Consider the following 12,079-nt stretch of genomic DNA (forward strand, 5'->3'; position numbering starts at 1 on the left):
AGCTAATTTTTGTATTTTTTGTAGACATAGGGTTTCACCATGTTGGTCAGGCTGGTTTCAAACTCCTGATCTCAAATGATCCACCCAGCTTGGCCTCCCAAAGTGCTGGGATTACCAGCATAAGCCACCACGCCTGGCCAAAACTATATATAATATAGCTTTAATACATAATTAGAATATGTATTAAAGCATGTCCAGAGCATACATATTATATATAGTTTTTATCTGGTTAAAAAAGTATCCAAGTGCAATAAACAAGGTGCTGTGAGGATAGGGAAAGGGAGGGTGGTGAGCTGCAGCAGGACAGGGAAGGCCAGTATCTACTGTAGACTGCGTGGGAGCTCTGGTGGCTCGGTGGGAGGAGCTGCAGCCCTCTAAACAGGACCTGACAGCCAGAGAGAAGTGAGCAAACAACAGGTGGTAGTCCAGGAGCACAGTGGGGATCAGGACGCCCAGCCTGAGGTAATGGGGGAAGGGAAGCCCAATAGATAGGTAGAATACAGACACAGAGAGTCTAGAAACAGAAGTGAACGCAGGTAAGTGCTGCCACCAAGAATACCCACAACTGCCCTGCAGAGTCTGGGTGCAGGGATGAAGCTGAATCCTAATAACAAGCAGAGAAATTTGAGGTCCTGGCAAGGTAACAGGTCAGGGTTTCAGACACAAGAGAAGGGTTGTCAGTTCTCAGAAAGGAGTCAGGCAGTGGGAGGCTGAGTCTTGAGCTTGAGACTGAAGCTCTGAGAATTCTTCCTTCCCCAGGAAAGATCAGGTTCTATGGTAAAGGGTGTACAGATAGTAGGGGAAGGAGGAATACAGAGGTCACGAACTAGGTAGAACCAAGTGAGGGCAGCAACATCCTTCATCATCTGTCCTTCACTCATAGTGAGTAGCCAGTGTTTTGAGGCAAAGATAAATTAAAGCTGAGTTACGGGAGAAGGAGTAAGCTATTTAGAAGTAAAAGAAGAAGTAAAACACTGCACCACCACAATGAAAATGAATTCAGGTTTTAAACTTCCTCTATTTCGTGCACTGAATAATATACATCCATCTTATTCTTAACCACAGTTTCTGTTTTAGTTTAGCCCTTCTAAGCCATGATGGGGTACTATTAACCAATAAAATGATGTAGTAGAATCCATGCTGAAAAGTTGAGCTGCTTTTTCTCCCTAACACGTACCCATTTAATATTGAGTTTGAAACCAACCTAAAGTGTCACCTTACCAATGGCATTCCTTCACTAGTCCCTCCTTACTGGGCTCTAACTTATCATCAGACCCAGAGACTTCATGCTACCTTTTGTCTTATAGAGTCTTTACAATAGGAAAATAACTTTGAATGGATTAACTTGGATTAATCTATTCAACTTGGATCCTGAAGGCAGAAGTCCCCATTTCACTGAAGAGGATGTAATCCACAGCTTTCCCAGCCAACCTTCACCCTTTCCAAGATAGTCATGCCACCCTCTAACACTAAAAGGGTCTTGGTGACAAGGTTCAGAAATGCTTAGAGGAATTGTATGCTTATTTCTCTTCTCTCAGTTAACAATTATTCACTTGCCAGGCACTAGGCTCTGAGGAGAGAGCTGAGAACAGATAGACAAAGTCTAACTGGCCTGTAGTGCCAGCTACTTGGGAGGCTTGAGGTGGGAGGATCACGTGAGCCCAGGAGTTCCAGGTTACAGTGAACTATGACTATGCCACTGCACTCCAGCCTGAGTGACAAAGTGAGAATCTGTCTCTAAAAAAACGAGAGACTGACAGTCTTTTGTTCATGGAGTTTATATTCTAGTGGGGTAGAGGGCCTCACACCACAAGCAAATAACTAAATGCCCAATGTAATTACTGAATGCTGCTTTCGGCATGTAACAACTAACACTCTTGGGAGCTACTGGAGCAGAGGAAAAGGCCATTTTCATCCTATTCTAGTAACCCACTTAAAGGAATACCACATTACAGAATGTTAACTGTGGACCCAGAGGTATTGCCTTGGAGTTTTGGGGCCAGACCACACGTGTCCAGATGTCTCCCTGGGCTTCCTGGCTGCTGTGTTCATTCAGTGGGTAGGCAGACTGGAGAAACAGGCTGGAATGCATAAACATGCCAGTAGCCAGGGAGAACAGCATGCCCAGCCAGCTGCTGGTAGCTAGGGTGCTAAGGATTAAAGCCTGGGTACTAGCTGGACCTTATCAAACAAGAGTGAAAAGATATCAAGTAAAATTCCTGAAGATTTGAAAAGGAGAGTCTTTTGTAGAGAAGCAAAGATATAATGACTTAAAATTTGATGCTTCAATTTTGCTCTCATTTCTACAGTGGCAGATTAACACAAGCCAGGCAACACTCATTTGTACATTTCAGAAACTTAATATACTAAGGTTCCCACCTGAGATTGTTGTGTATTTTATAGACTGATTCATGTGGCTAAAAATCCAACTAGGCCATAAAGAGCATAATAACACACTTGCCGTGGTTTTCTCTGCCAACACATTGCTAAGCATAAGTCAATGAGATCTTTGACCAATCAATCTGAATCTCCTTGAGCAAAAAGCCCATCTTTTCCTTTCAAACTAAAGCAGGGTATTAAGAAGGAAACTTGAGGAAGAAAAGTGACCAATTTCAGTTGATGCAAGGAATCTTACGTATCCTATTCTTCCTGCATAGCAAGATACTATAATCCATGACTATCAAACCTGAGACAGCTAAAAAGCCTAGAAAAAGATTAGAGAAGAAAACAGAATTGAAAAATAATTCAGAACGACAGACGCTATCTGCAGAGGCAAAGACCGGTAAAAGAAGAAAAGGGAGACAGAATAAAAGATAAACCGTAAAACCGAAATAAAAATAGAAGAGAATTCAAACATCTACACTGGAATATAAGGGAATATCCTGGAATCTAAACATCTCTTCTGGCGAGAATGTGTGTCAATGTGAGTGCCTGGCACATTGTCTTCCTTTCCCTTTTCTTTTTACCCAGTTTTAAAAGTGATTTTTAAAAATGCACTTTTGAGAGAACATCTTTTGTTAAGTGACTTAAACTGGATACATTCCTTGGATTACCAAGGAGGTTAAGGTCACATGTGGTGAAAAAGGGGCCTATCTCCTTTCTTTACCTACGGGTCATCGAATACTTTTAAAAGCATTTTCCATCATGAATGAGGGGAAATGGAAGAAAAGAGGTGGTGACAATTATTTGCATTTTCCAAATGGACGGAATGAGCCTCCGGAGGGTACACGAGGTCACCAGCGTGAGCCCGCGGTGGAGCTGGAGGCGTATTTATAGCCGGCTGATCTCAGTCCAGTTGGGCCTCGTCGCTCCTTATCTTATGCCGCTGGAATTCGCGGGCTCGCGGATCACAGGAGGCCGGATGCGGTGGGTATGGCATGGCGCTCCCGGATCGATGAGGAAAGCCGCTCTCCCCGGCAGATCCTGAGGGCCGGGGCGCCTCCACCACCCTGCCTGCGCCTCGGCACGCTGGCCAGGAGCCCGGGAAGAGCCGCCAGGAGCGGTGGGTGGGCGAGGAACGAATGCAATGTGACTACATTTTTATTTTCTTTGTCGCAACTACTACCACGACCTGGCCATCCCCCACCTTAGTGACTTCCCAGAGACCTATTTATTTCACGCCAGCTGACTGGCGCTCACTGCAGTGTGAGTGTCGGTCGGAGGAGGGGGTCCACGTGAAAGAGCCCGCAAGAGCGGGGGTCCCGGGCCCTGATGGCCGGAGCGGGCGTCGCAGGCGCCGATGGCCGCGCGTCCGTGCTCCCCTCCGTCGCGTGCGCTCAACCGCGTCCGTGGGACCCGGCGGCGGCGATGGGGCTGGCTCGTGGGGAGGGGCCGGCGGGCCAGCGCTGAGGAGAGACGCCCCTCCACTACACCACCAGCAGCTCGGCGCCCCCTTGCCGGCCGCGAGCCCGTCTCCCCGGCAGCGGGGCGCCGGGCTCCGTGGACCCTTCGGGCGCTTCCGCCGCGAGCTCGGCTCCTTTCGTGTCCGGTCCGGGGCGGGGCGGGGCGGGGCGGGGCCGGAGCCCGGAGTCGGGTGCGCGCGGCGCGGGCGGGCGCCCTCCCAGTGCGAGCGCGCCGTGCGAGGCCTGCGGACGCCTGCCCATCCCCCAAGCACCCGCTCCCGCGCCGCCCCCTCCCCTCCTAGCGAGAGTCGGCGGCGGCGGCGGCTGCAGAGATTGGAATCCGCCTGCCGGGCTTGGAGAAGGAGGGAGGAGGGAGGAGGACCGAGGGCGAGCAGGAAGGCTTGGGCTCGGTGCGTCCGTCCGCGCGAGGCGAAGATCGCACGGCCCGATCGAGGGGCAGCCGGGCCGGGGCCGCTGCAAGCCGAGGGCGGAGGCCGAGCCGGGCCCCGCTTTGCCCCGGCGGCCCGCCGCGCCCACCCGCTCCGCGCCGAGGGCTGGAGGATGTGTTTCCCGGGGTCCGGGTGAGTCCGGAGTGCAGAGCGGGCCGGGAGGAGCCAGCCGCAGCGGGGAGGCCGGCGGGGCTCGGGCGAAGCTGAGGAGGCAGCCGGGCGCACGGAGGACTGAGCCAGGGGCGGCCCAGCCTGTCCCCGCCAGCTCCGCAGGCCTCGGCGCGCGCTGGGCCGGGACCGCCCCGCCAGAGACCCACCGTTCCCCGCGCCGCTTCCCCCCGCCGGCCCCTCTTTTGTCTCCTACCCGCGGGTTGCAGGCCGAGTTTGGGGAGGCAGAGGGGGAAAGGCGCTCCGGGGACGCTTATGGAATCCTTAAATGGGAAAGGCGCTCACCTCCCCGCCCCGGAGCGGCGAGGCTGATATTCGTGATTTGGCTGCAGACGCTGTGGCGAGGAACGGGGTAGAACAAAGTGAGTTTCGGGCGGGGGTCGAGCGGGAGGAGCTGCAGGCCCGCCCCCGAGCTTCGGGGGAAGGGGCCGGGCCCCCGAACTCCCGGAGCTGCTTCACCTGTTGTCCTGCGCGGCCTCTGCTCCTTGGTTTGGTGATTCCGCACTTCAGTTTCGGAAAACTTTCTGCTGGGTTGCATGGACCCTTTTTTCTCCTTCCAGACTCCTAGTGGAAAGATTTGGCAAGAAAAAAAAGTGAGCTTGCGTCAGTGAAGAAAAATAATACGCTGTGTGTTAGGGTCTGGCGTTTGAGCATGGTACTCTTTCGTGCTCTCAGATGTTTGAATTCGGTCTAACTGCTGCAGCTTTTCTCTCTTAAGCAGTTAATAGACTGTTCAGAGTACATACTATAAACTTGGCACCTGTCTTACGTCATTTAATCCTTATAACAATTCTGGTTTATTGTATTCCTCATTGTTTTAAAGGAAGAAACTGAGACTTAACGAGGTTAACTTGTCTGAGGGAGCTGGGATTTGAACCCAGAACGTATTCTGGCAAACAAGTAAGGGGAAGGGAAAAACCTGTTTGCAAATGCTTTTGCGTTTAGGAACGTTTTTCAGTTACTCGTATTTGAAATAATTGCTATTTTGTTGCTTGAGTTGAAAACTATTGTATTTACTTGTAAGAGGAATTAAGCTTTGAATTCGAGTGTAACTTAATGCGTCTCATTGTTTTTAGTTGTTTAAATGAATGTGAACCAGAATTATCTAGATTTTTAAACTTGAAGCTAAAATGTGGGCAGTTCTTTGATCTAGGAATGGGTTGAGTATGAAAGCCGATTGAAATGTAGAATGCGTTTTTAGTAGAACCAGACTCCATGCTTGTTTAATTTTTCTTCCATTCCTCGTGGAGCCCAGTTTAAACTTTTTCTACTTTCTTCACCTCTCCCCACCCTTTACGGAAGAGGTTGAGGCACCTAGCGGGAGCTCCTTCTCTAAATTCCTTCCGTCAGAGAGAGAATTTTTGTTTTGTCTTTTTTTATTAGTTAACACCTTGGGTGTTTTTCCCTCTAATTTTCCTGCTTAGTGGAGCGTGAGTTGTCTGTTGTTTTTGGGTTCTTAAAAGTATAAATGTGCTTAAGGTTTCTTCAATTTACAAAAACCTTTTCTTAAGTTGGCTACCCCTTCAAGTTGCCTCGATGCTGCTTTCCCTATTCAAATCTTATTAACATTTTAAAAAGCTTATTCTTAATAAAAGTAACACATGGTCATTAAAGAACTGTAAACTAGCGCAACATTGAAATTAAAATTCAGTCATTCACAATCCATCTCTAGAGATTGCCAAGAGTAGTCTACTTTTCCTGCCTTTGCTTTGTTGGTGGCTGGCCACTCACTTCTTAACCCCTTGTTATCTGGATTTCACTTTCACAAGGAACTATAACCTAATCGGCACATTTAAGCACCTTTTTCTAAATCCTTTCCTTGAGCTTTCTGTAACGTTTAACATCGACTTCGCGTTCTTCAGATGCCTCTCTTTGGCTTTCATTCATCTATACGTTGCATTTAACTAATACTCAGCGTGCAAGGGAGTAAGATACAACAGATCCTTCCCTCATGGAGCTTAGTCTAGTGGGGAAATGCATATTGAAAAATAAAGTCTCTAGTTAAATATAATTGTGATTTTAATTAAGGTGCAGAATATTACAAGAACTTCAAATGGGAGACCTGCCTGCTTGTGGTAGACTGGGAAAGGATTCCTTAAAAATGCTTTGTTGGGGCCAGGCTTGGTGGCTCACGCCTGTAATCCCAGTACTTTGGGAGGCTGAGGCGGGCGGATTCCTGGAGATTGGGAGTTCGAGACCAGCCTGACCAAAATGGAGAAACCCTGTCTCTACTAAAAATACAAAATTAGCTGGGCATGGTGGCACATGCCTGTAATCCCAGCTACTCACTACTTGAAAGGCTGAGGCAGGAGAATTGCTTGAACTTGGGAGGTGGAGATTGCAGTGAGCCGAGATTGTGCCACTGCACTCCAGCCTGGGCAACAAGAGTGAAACTCTGTCTCAAAATAATAATAATAATAATAATAATAATAATAATAAATGTTTTGTTGGAACTCAGGCAAATTTCGAAGGATGAGCAAAAGTTAACCAGCTGAAGAGGTGGGGCCTTCTGTGACTTTAAGCTGTTCCTCCTTTCCTCCTTAATGTGCGTTCTTCAAGTTTCACTTTTTAGATAACTTTTCTCTACACCTCTAGTCCCTTAGAATTATTATTCAGACCTTTCTGTCGGAATAATTCTCAATTCTTTGTTCTTTATTTCTCTTCTGAATCCTGTTGTGTTTTTTTTTTTCCACTTGTTTTATGCATATCTGTACCTGATTGTTCTGGTTCAAACTGAGCTTCTTTTCCTTAGCAAACTTGTGTCTTTGGTGTTCTTTATTTCTGTTGATGTCATACCAAACACAAACCTTTTCCTATTGCTTTATATCTTGTTTGTAGCCAACCTCTGTTGATTCTATTTTATGATATAACTCTTCTGCTCTCTATTCCTGCTGTGGGACAATTCTGAATTCATATTGGTATCATTGTAGTAGTCACCATTGGTGACTTACTACCTTGACACATTGGTGTCACCAGTAGTGACTACTACTTTTTTCTGGAGAGAACCTTGAATAACACTTTATTTTTTTTTCCTCTCCATTGCCCAGGCTGGAGTGCAGTGGCGGGATCTCACCTCACTGCAACCTCTGCCTCCCAGGGTCAAGGGATTCTTCTGCCTGAGCCTCCTGAGTAGCTGGGACTACAGGCGTGTACCGCAGTGCCTGGCTAATTTTTGTATTTTTAGTAGAGACAGGATTTCACTGTATTGGCCAGGCTGGCCCTGAATTCCTGACCTTGGCCTCCTGAAGTGCTGGGATTATAGGTGTGAGCCACCGTGCCCGGCTTCAGTTTTTTTTAAGAGTTGTTGGTTTGTGTAGATTTTCTGTTTCTCATGTGAATTTTAATGTTTCATGTTTTTTTCAGAAATTTATTTTCAAATCTAGTGTTACTTGGCTTTCACATAGTTCTCCCCCGCCCCCCCAACTCTGAATCAAGTTCTCATCCCACTTGGACTAATGTTATAATTTTCTTGCCTTCACTTTTCTCCTTTATCCAGTTTATCTTATATATACATTTCTGCCTAAATTAATCTTTAAGCTCCGTTCTTACCACTTCTCCACTCTAGAGTTTCCAAGGTCTTCCGTTAAATGCAATCTTTTCTGTGGTATTTGCCTCAGATTTAACTTATTATTATTTTTTTTTTGAGGTGGAGTCTCGCTGTATCGCCCAGGTTGGAGTGCAGTGGGTATGACCTTTTTAAGTGTGAACTTTTTAAGCGTGATCTTAGCTCACTGCAACCTTCGTCTCCTGGGTTCAAGCGATTCTCCTGCCTCAGTCTTCCAAGTAGCTGGGACTACAGGTGTCTGCCACCACACCGGGCTGATTTTTTGTATTTTTGTATATTTGTTTTAGGTGGAGTTTTGCTCTTGTTGCCAAGACTGGAGTGCCATGACGCAATCCCGACTCACTGCAACCCCTGCCCCACCAGGTTCAAGCAATTCTTCTGCCTCAGCCTCCCGAGTAGCTGAGATTACAGGAACCTGCCACTGTGCCTGGCTAATTTTTTTTTGTATTTTTAGTAGAGACGGGGTTTCACCATCTTGACCAGGCTGGTCTGGAACTCCTGACCTCGTGATCCTCCAGCCTTGGCCTCCCAAAGTGCGCACCCAGCAACAATGCCTTATTCTTATCTCTAAGTTTTTGCTCCCTGCACATGTTCTTCCCTTCCTCCACTTCTCCTGGGTTGTTGCTTATGCTATTTACTTGGACTGCATCTATGGCCAATTGTCATGTTTCCAAGTCCTACCCATTCTTGAAGGTCCTTTTCAAATTCCACCCCCTTTTTTTTTTTTTGGGCATACAGTTTAAAAAATCTAATATTTTATTGTACTTGTTTAAAAAAATTGGCTTTTCTGGGTGCAGTGGCTCATGCCTGTATTCCCAGCATTTTGGGAGGTTGAGGTGGGCAGACCACCTGAGGTCAGGAGTTCAAGACCAGCCTGGCCAACGTGCTGAAACCCCGTCTCTACTAAAACTACAAACTAGTTGGACGTCGTGGCAGGTGCATGTAATCCCAACTACTTGGGAGGCTGCGGCAGGGAGAATTGCTTGAACCAGGGAGGCAGGGGTATAATATGTGCAAGTTAAAAGTGCAGTTCCATGAGTCATTTGTTCTTTTCTAACAGGTGTTTTTTTTTTGACGGAGTCTCCCTCTGTCAGCCAAGCTGGAGTGCGGTGGCATGATCTTCATCTCAGCTCACTGAGAACTTGAACTTCCCGGGTTCAAGCGATCCTCCTTCCTCAGCCTCCCAAGTAGCTGGGATTATAGGCGCCTACTACCATGCCTGGCTAATTTTTGTATTTTTAGCAGAGGTAGGGGTTTGACATGTTCGCCAGCCTGGTCTCAAACTCCCGACCTCAGATGATCCACCTGCCTTGGCCTCCCAAAGTGCTGGCATTACAGAGACGAGCCATCATGCCTGGCCTTTATAGCAGTTTCTTTTTTTCTTTTGAGATGGAGTGTCGCTCTTGTTACCCAGTCTGGAGTGCAATGGCGCGATCTCGGCTCACCGCAACCTCCGCCTCCTGGGTTCAGGCAATTCTCCTGCCTCAGCCTCCCGAGTAGCTGGGATTACACTCACGTGCCACCATGCCCAGCTAATTTTTTGTATTTTTAGTAGAGACGGGGTTTCACCATTTTGACCAGGATGGTCTCGATCTCTTGACCTCGTGATCCACCCGCTTAGGCCTCCCAAAGTGCTGGGATTACAGGCTTGAGCCACCGCGCCCGGCCTTTTCTTTTTTTCAAGATGGCGTTTCACCATGTTGGTCAAGCTGGTCTTGAACTCCTGACCTCAGGTGATCCGCCCGCCTTGGCCTCCAAAGTGCTTGGATTACAGGCATGAGCCACCACGCCCGGCCCTTTATAACAGTTTCTATACAAAGATTAGTTCCACTACTGGTTTGCAGGCTGAGTCTGTAACTGACTGCGTATTAAAATGAATAAATGAGGAAAGGCTCCTGTCTAGCCTAGCAGTAGCTGTTGAACTATCCTTATCTGACTGTTGCCTCTTAGGAACAGCGAACAATGGAGAGAAAGGAAAATGGGTTTCCTGGCACACTGAATTTTTGAGTAGAAACCATTTCTTCTCCTTTTCTACTTTCCCATCTTTTACTAGATTTTCGGCTTTAGAATGTCTTTTTAACATCACAAGGTCCATATTGACTAGGTTGGACCAACTTTTTAACAGGATTAAATATTGAGTTGCATTGAGGTATGTCCATTGTAAGATCACTGTAATATTACAGACCACTTATAAAAAGAAAATGTGCTTTTAGTTGTAAAAAGCCATTGATTGTAAGGTGCACCCCAATTCCAGAGCTGCTAAAATACGAAAAATGGATGTATCTTAGAATTGATGAATAGGATTTCTCTCCCTAATCAAAGCTCTTGGATGTGTTTTTTGAAAAGAGCACTAGTTGGGGGGCTTAGGGAGATCAGATCATCAGTAGACTCCATCTCAGGGTGGGCCCTGTGGTCCCTAAGCCAAGTTCATATGGGCAGTTTAATATAGAACTAATGAATAGACATTGAATAGATGAGTAAATTTGAATAGACGTTGAATAGGTGAGTAAATTATCTGTGAGTATCTTTTATTTACTCTGATGTTGTACACTTTGTTACTCTTTTATAGTTTTATGTTTCCGACCAGACTTATTTTATTTATTTATTTTTTTGAAATGGAGTCTTGCACTGTTGCACAGGCTGGAGTGCAAAGGCATGATCTCAGCTCATTGCAACCTCTGCCTCCTTGGTTTACATGATTCTCCTGCTTCAGCTTTCCATGTAGTTGGGATTACAGGTGCATACCACCACACCCGGCTAATTTTTTGTATTTTTAGTAGAAACGGGATTTAATTATGTTGGCCAGACTGGTCTCAAACTCCTGACCCTGTGATCTGCCGGCCTCAGCCTCCCAAGGTGCTGGGATTAGAGGTGTGAGCCACCTGGCCCGGCTTTTTTGAGGTGGAGTTTCCCTCTTGTTGCTCAGGCTGGAGTACAGTGGCGCCAGGGATTACAGGCATATACCACCATGCCTGACTAATTTTGTATTTGGAGTAGAAATGGGGCTTCTCCGTGTTAGTCAGGATGGTCTCGAACTCCTGACCTCAGCTGATCTGCCCGCCTTGGCCTCCCAAAGTGCTGGGATTACAGACGTGATCCACTGTCCCCAGCGAGCCTGCCTTTCTTATGGCACAGATTTGTTATACCACTGAAGTGTGGAACAGTGGAGCTTGGCTCTTGCTCCAGGTGTATACTTATGAAAGAGGACGGGGGTGTGCTGGATATAGGCATAAAATATTATAATCAGATTTGCAGTTAAGTGGATTAATTACATGTTGGAAAATAATTTTGAAGAGAGGAAGACTGGAGATATTTAAACTTGTAGGAAGGTCTTTCTGGCCTGGCCCAGATTAAACCCATTTATGCCTAGTGTTCCATTATTGGAACACTAAGCATGTGGGAGTTATTTATATCCTGCTCAAGGTCATTGCCAAGATCTGATTGCAAAAATTCAAAAAATTACAACTTCAGGAATAAATGGATTAAGATAGTGGCAGATAATTAGGGCCTGGAATGGACAGGAAGTGGTAACTAGCTATGGATGAGAGATGGAATGGGATTGGCAAGAACAACGCCTGGATTTCTAGCTTGTAAAGCAGGGTAGATGCTGGTGACTGAGATGAAAAATGTGGAGGGAGAGCTGGTTTGTGGAAGAAAATAGTATTGATTTGATCACATGGAATTTGAGGTGTCTGAAACAACCAAGTAGAGATTTCCACTTGGCGGTTGTCGATATGAGTCTGGGGTTTGACAGAGATTTGTACTGGAGGCAGGCATTTGGGAATCATGGTTCTCAATCAAAGCTTCTCCCTGCTAACCCTCATGATTTTGAAAGGTCTAGAAATAGACATGGCTGGACCTAAGTGCTCAAAGGTGGTGGAATTGAGGTTGCCTTCTCTGTTCTTCACTTTGGTGGTCTCATTTCAGCAGGTACATTTATCTGGCAGAGGAAGACCACTGGTAGCTCTAGGCTTATATGAGCCAGACTGCTATGGAATCAGGAGGGGAAAAGGGAACCTCATTTTTGGGTACATCGAGTCTGTTTTCTGGAGAGA

At 46.7% G+C, this 12,079-nt stretch overlaps 1 protein-coding gene and 1 pseudogene across 14 annotated transcripts in view; one reads left to right on the forward strand and one right to left on the reverse strand.

Annotated features, from left to right (window-relative positions):
• Window positions 1-3,297: 3,297 nt before the first annotated feature.
• Window positions 3,298-12,079, forward strand: part of BMPR1A (bone morphogenetic protein receptor type 1A) — a 168,011-nt gene continuing 159,229 nt past the window's right edge. For 11 of the 14 annotated variants that reach the window (XR_008475461.2, XR_013524843.1, XR_013524846.1 and 8 more), the window contains exon 1: window positions 4,063-4,423. The gene's annotated coding sequence lies outside the window, so the exon portion shown is untranslated. Of the gene's footprint in view, window positions 3,503-4,062; window positions 4,424-12,079 lie in introns of those variants that run through there. The other 3 variants (XR_013524845.1, XM_078345379.1, XM_078345375.1) reach the window with 1 other exon arrangement.
• The window catches only part of LOC103796656 (putative RNA polymerase II subunit B1 CTD phosphatase RPAP2), a 97,186-nt pseudogene continuing 89,830 nt past the window's right edge, over window positions 4,724-12,079 (reverse strand).

Source organism: Callithrix jacchus, chromosome 12 (genome assembly GCF_049354715.1).
Source record: "Callithrix jacchus isolate 240 chromosome 12, calJac240_pri, whole genome shotgun sequence".
NCBI classification, from domain to species: domain Eukaryota; kingdom Metazoa; phylum Chordata; class Mammalia; order Primates; family Cebidae; genus Callithrix; species Callithrix jacchus.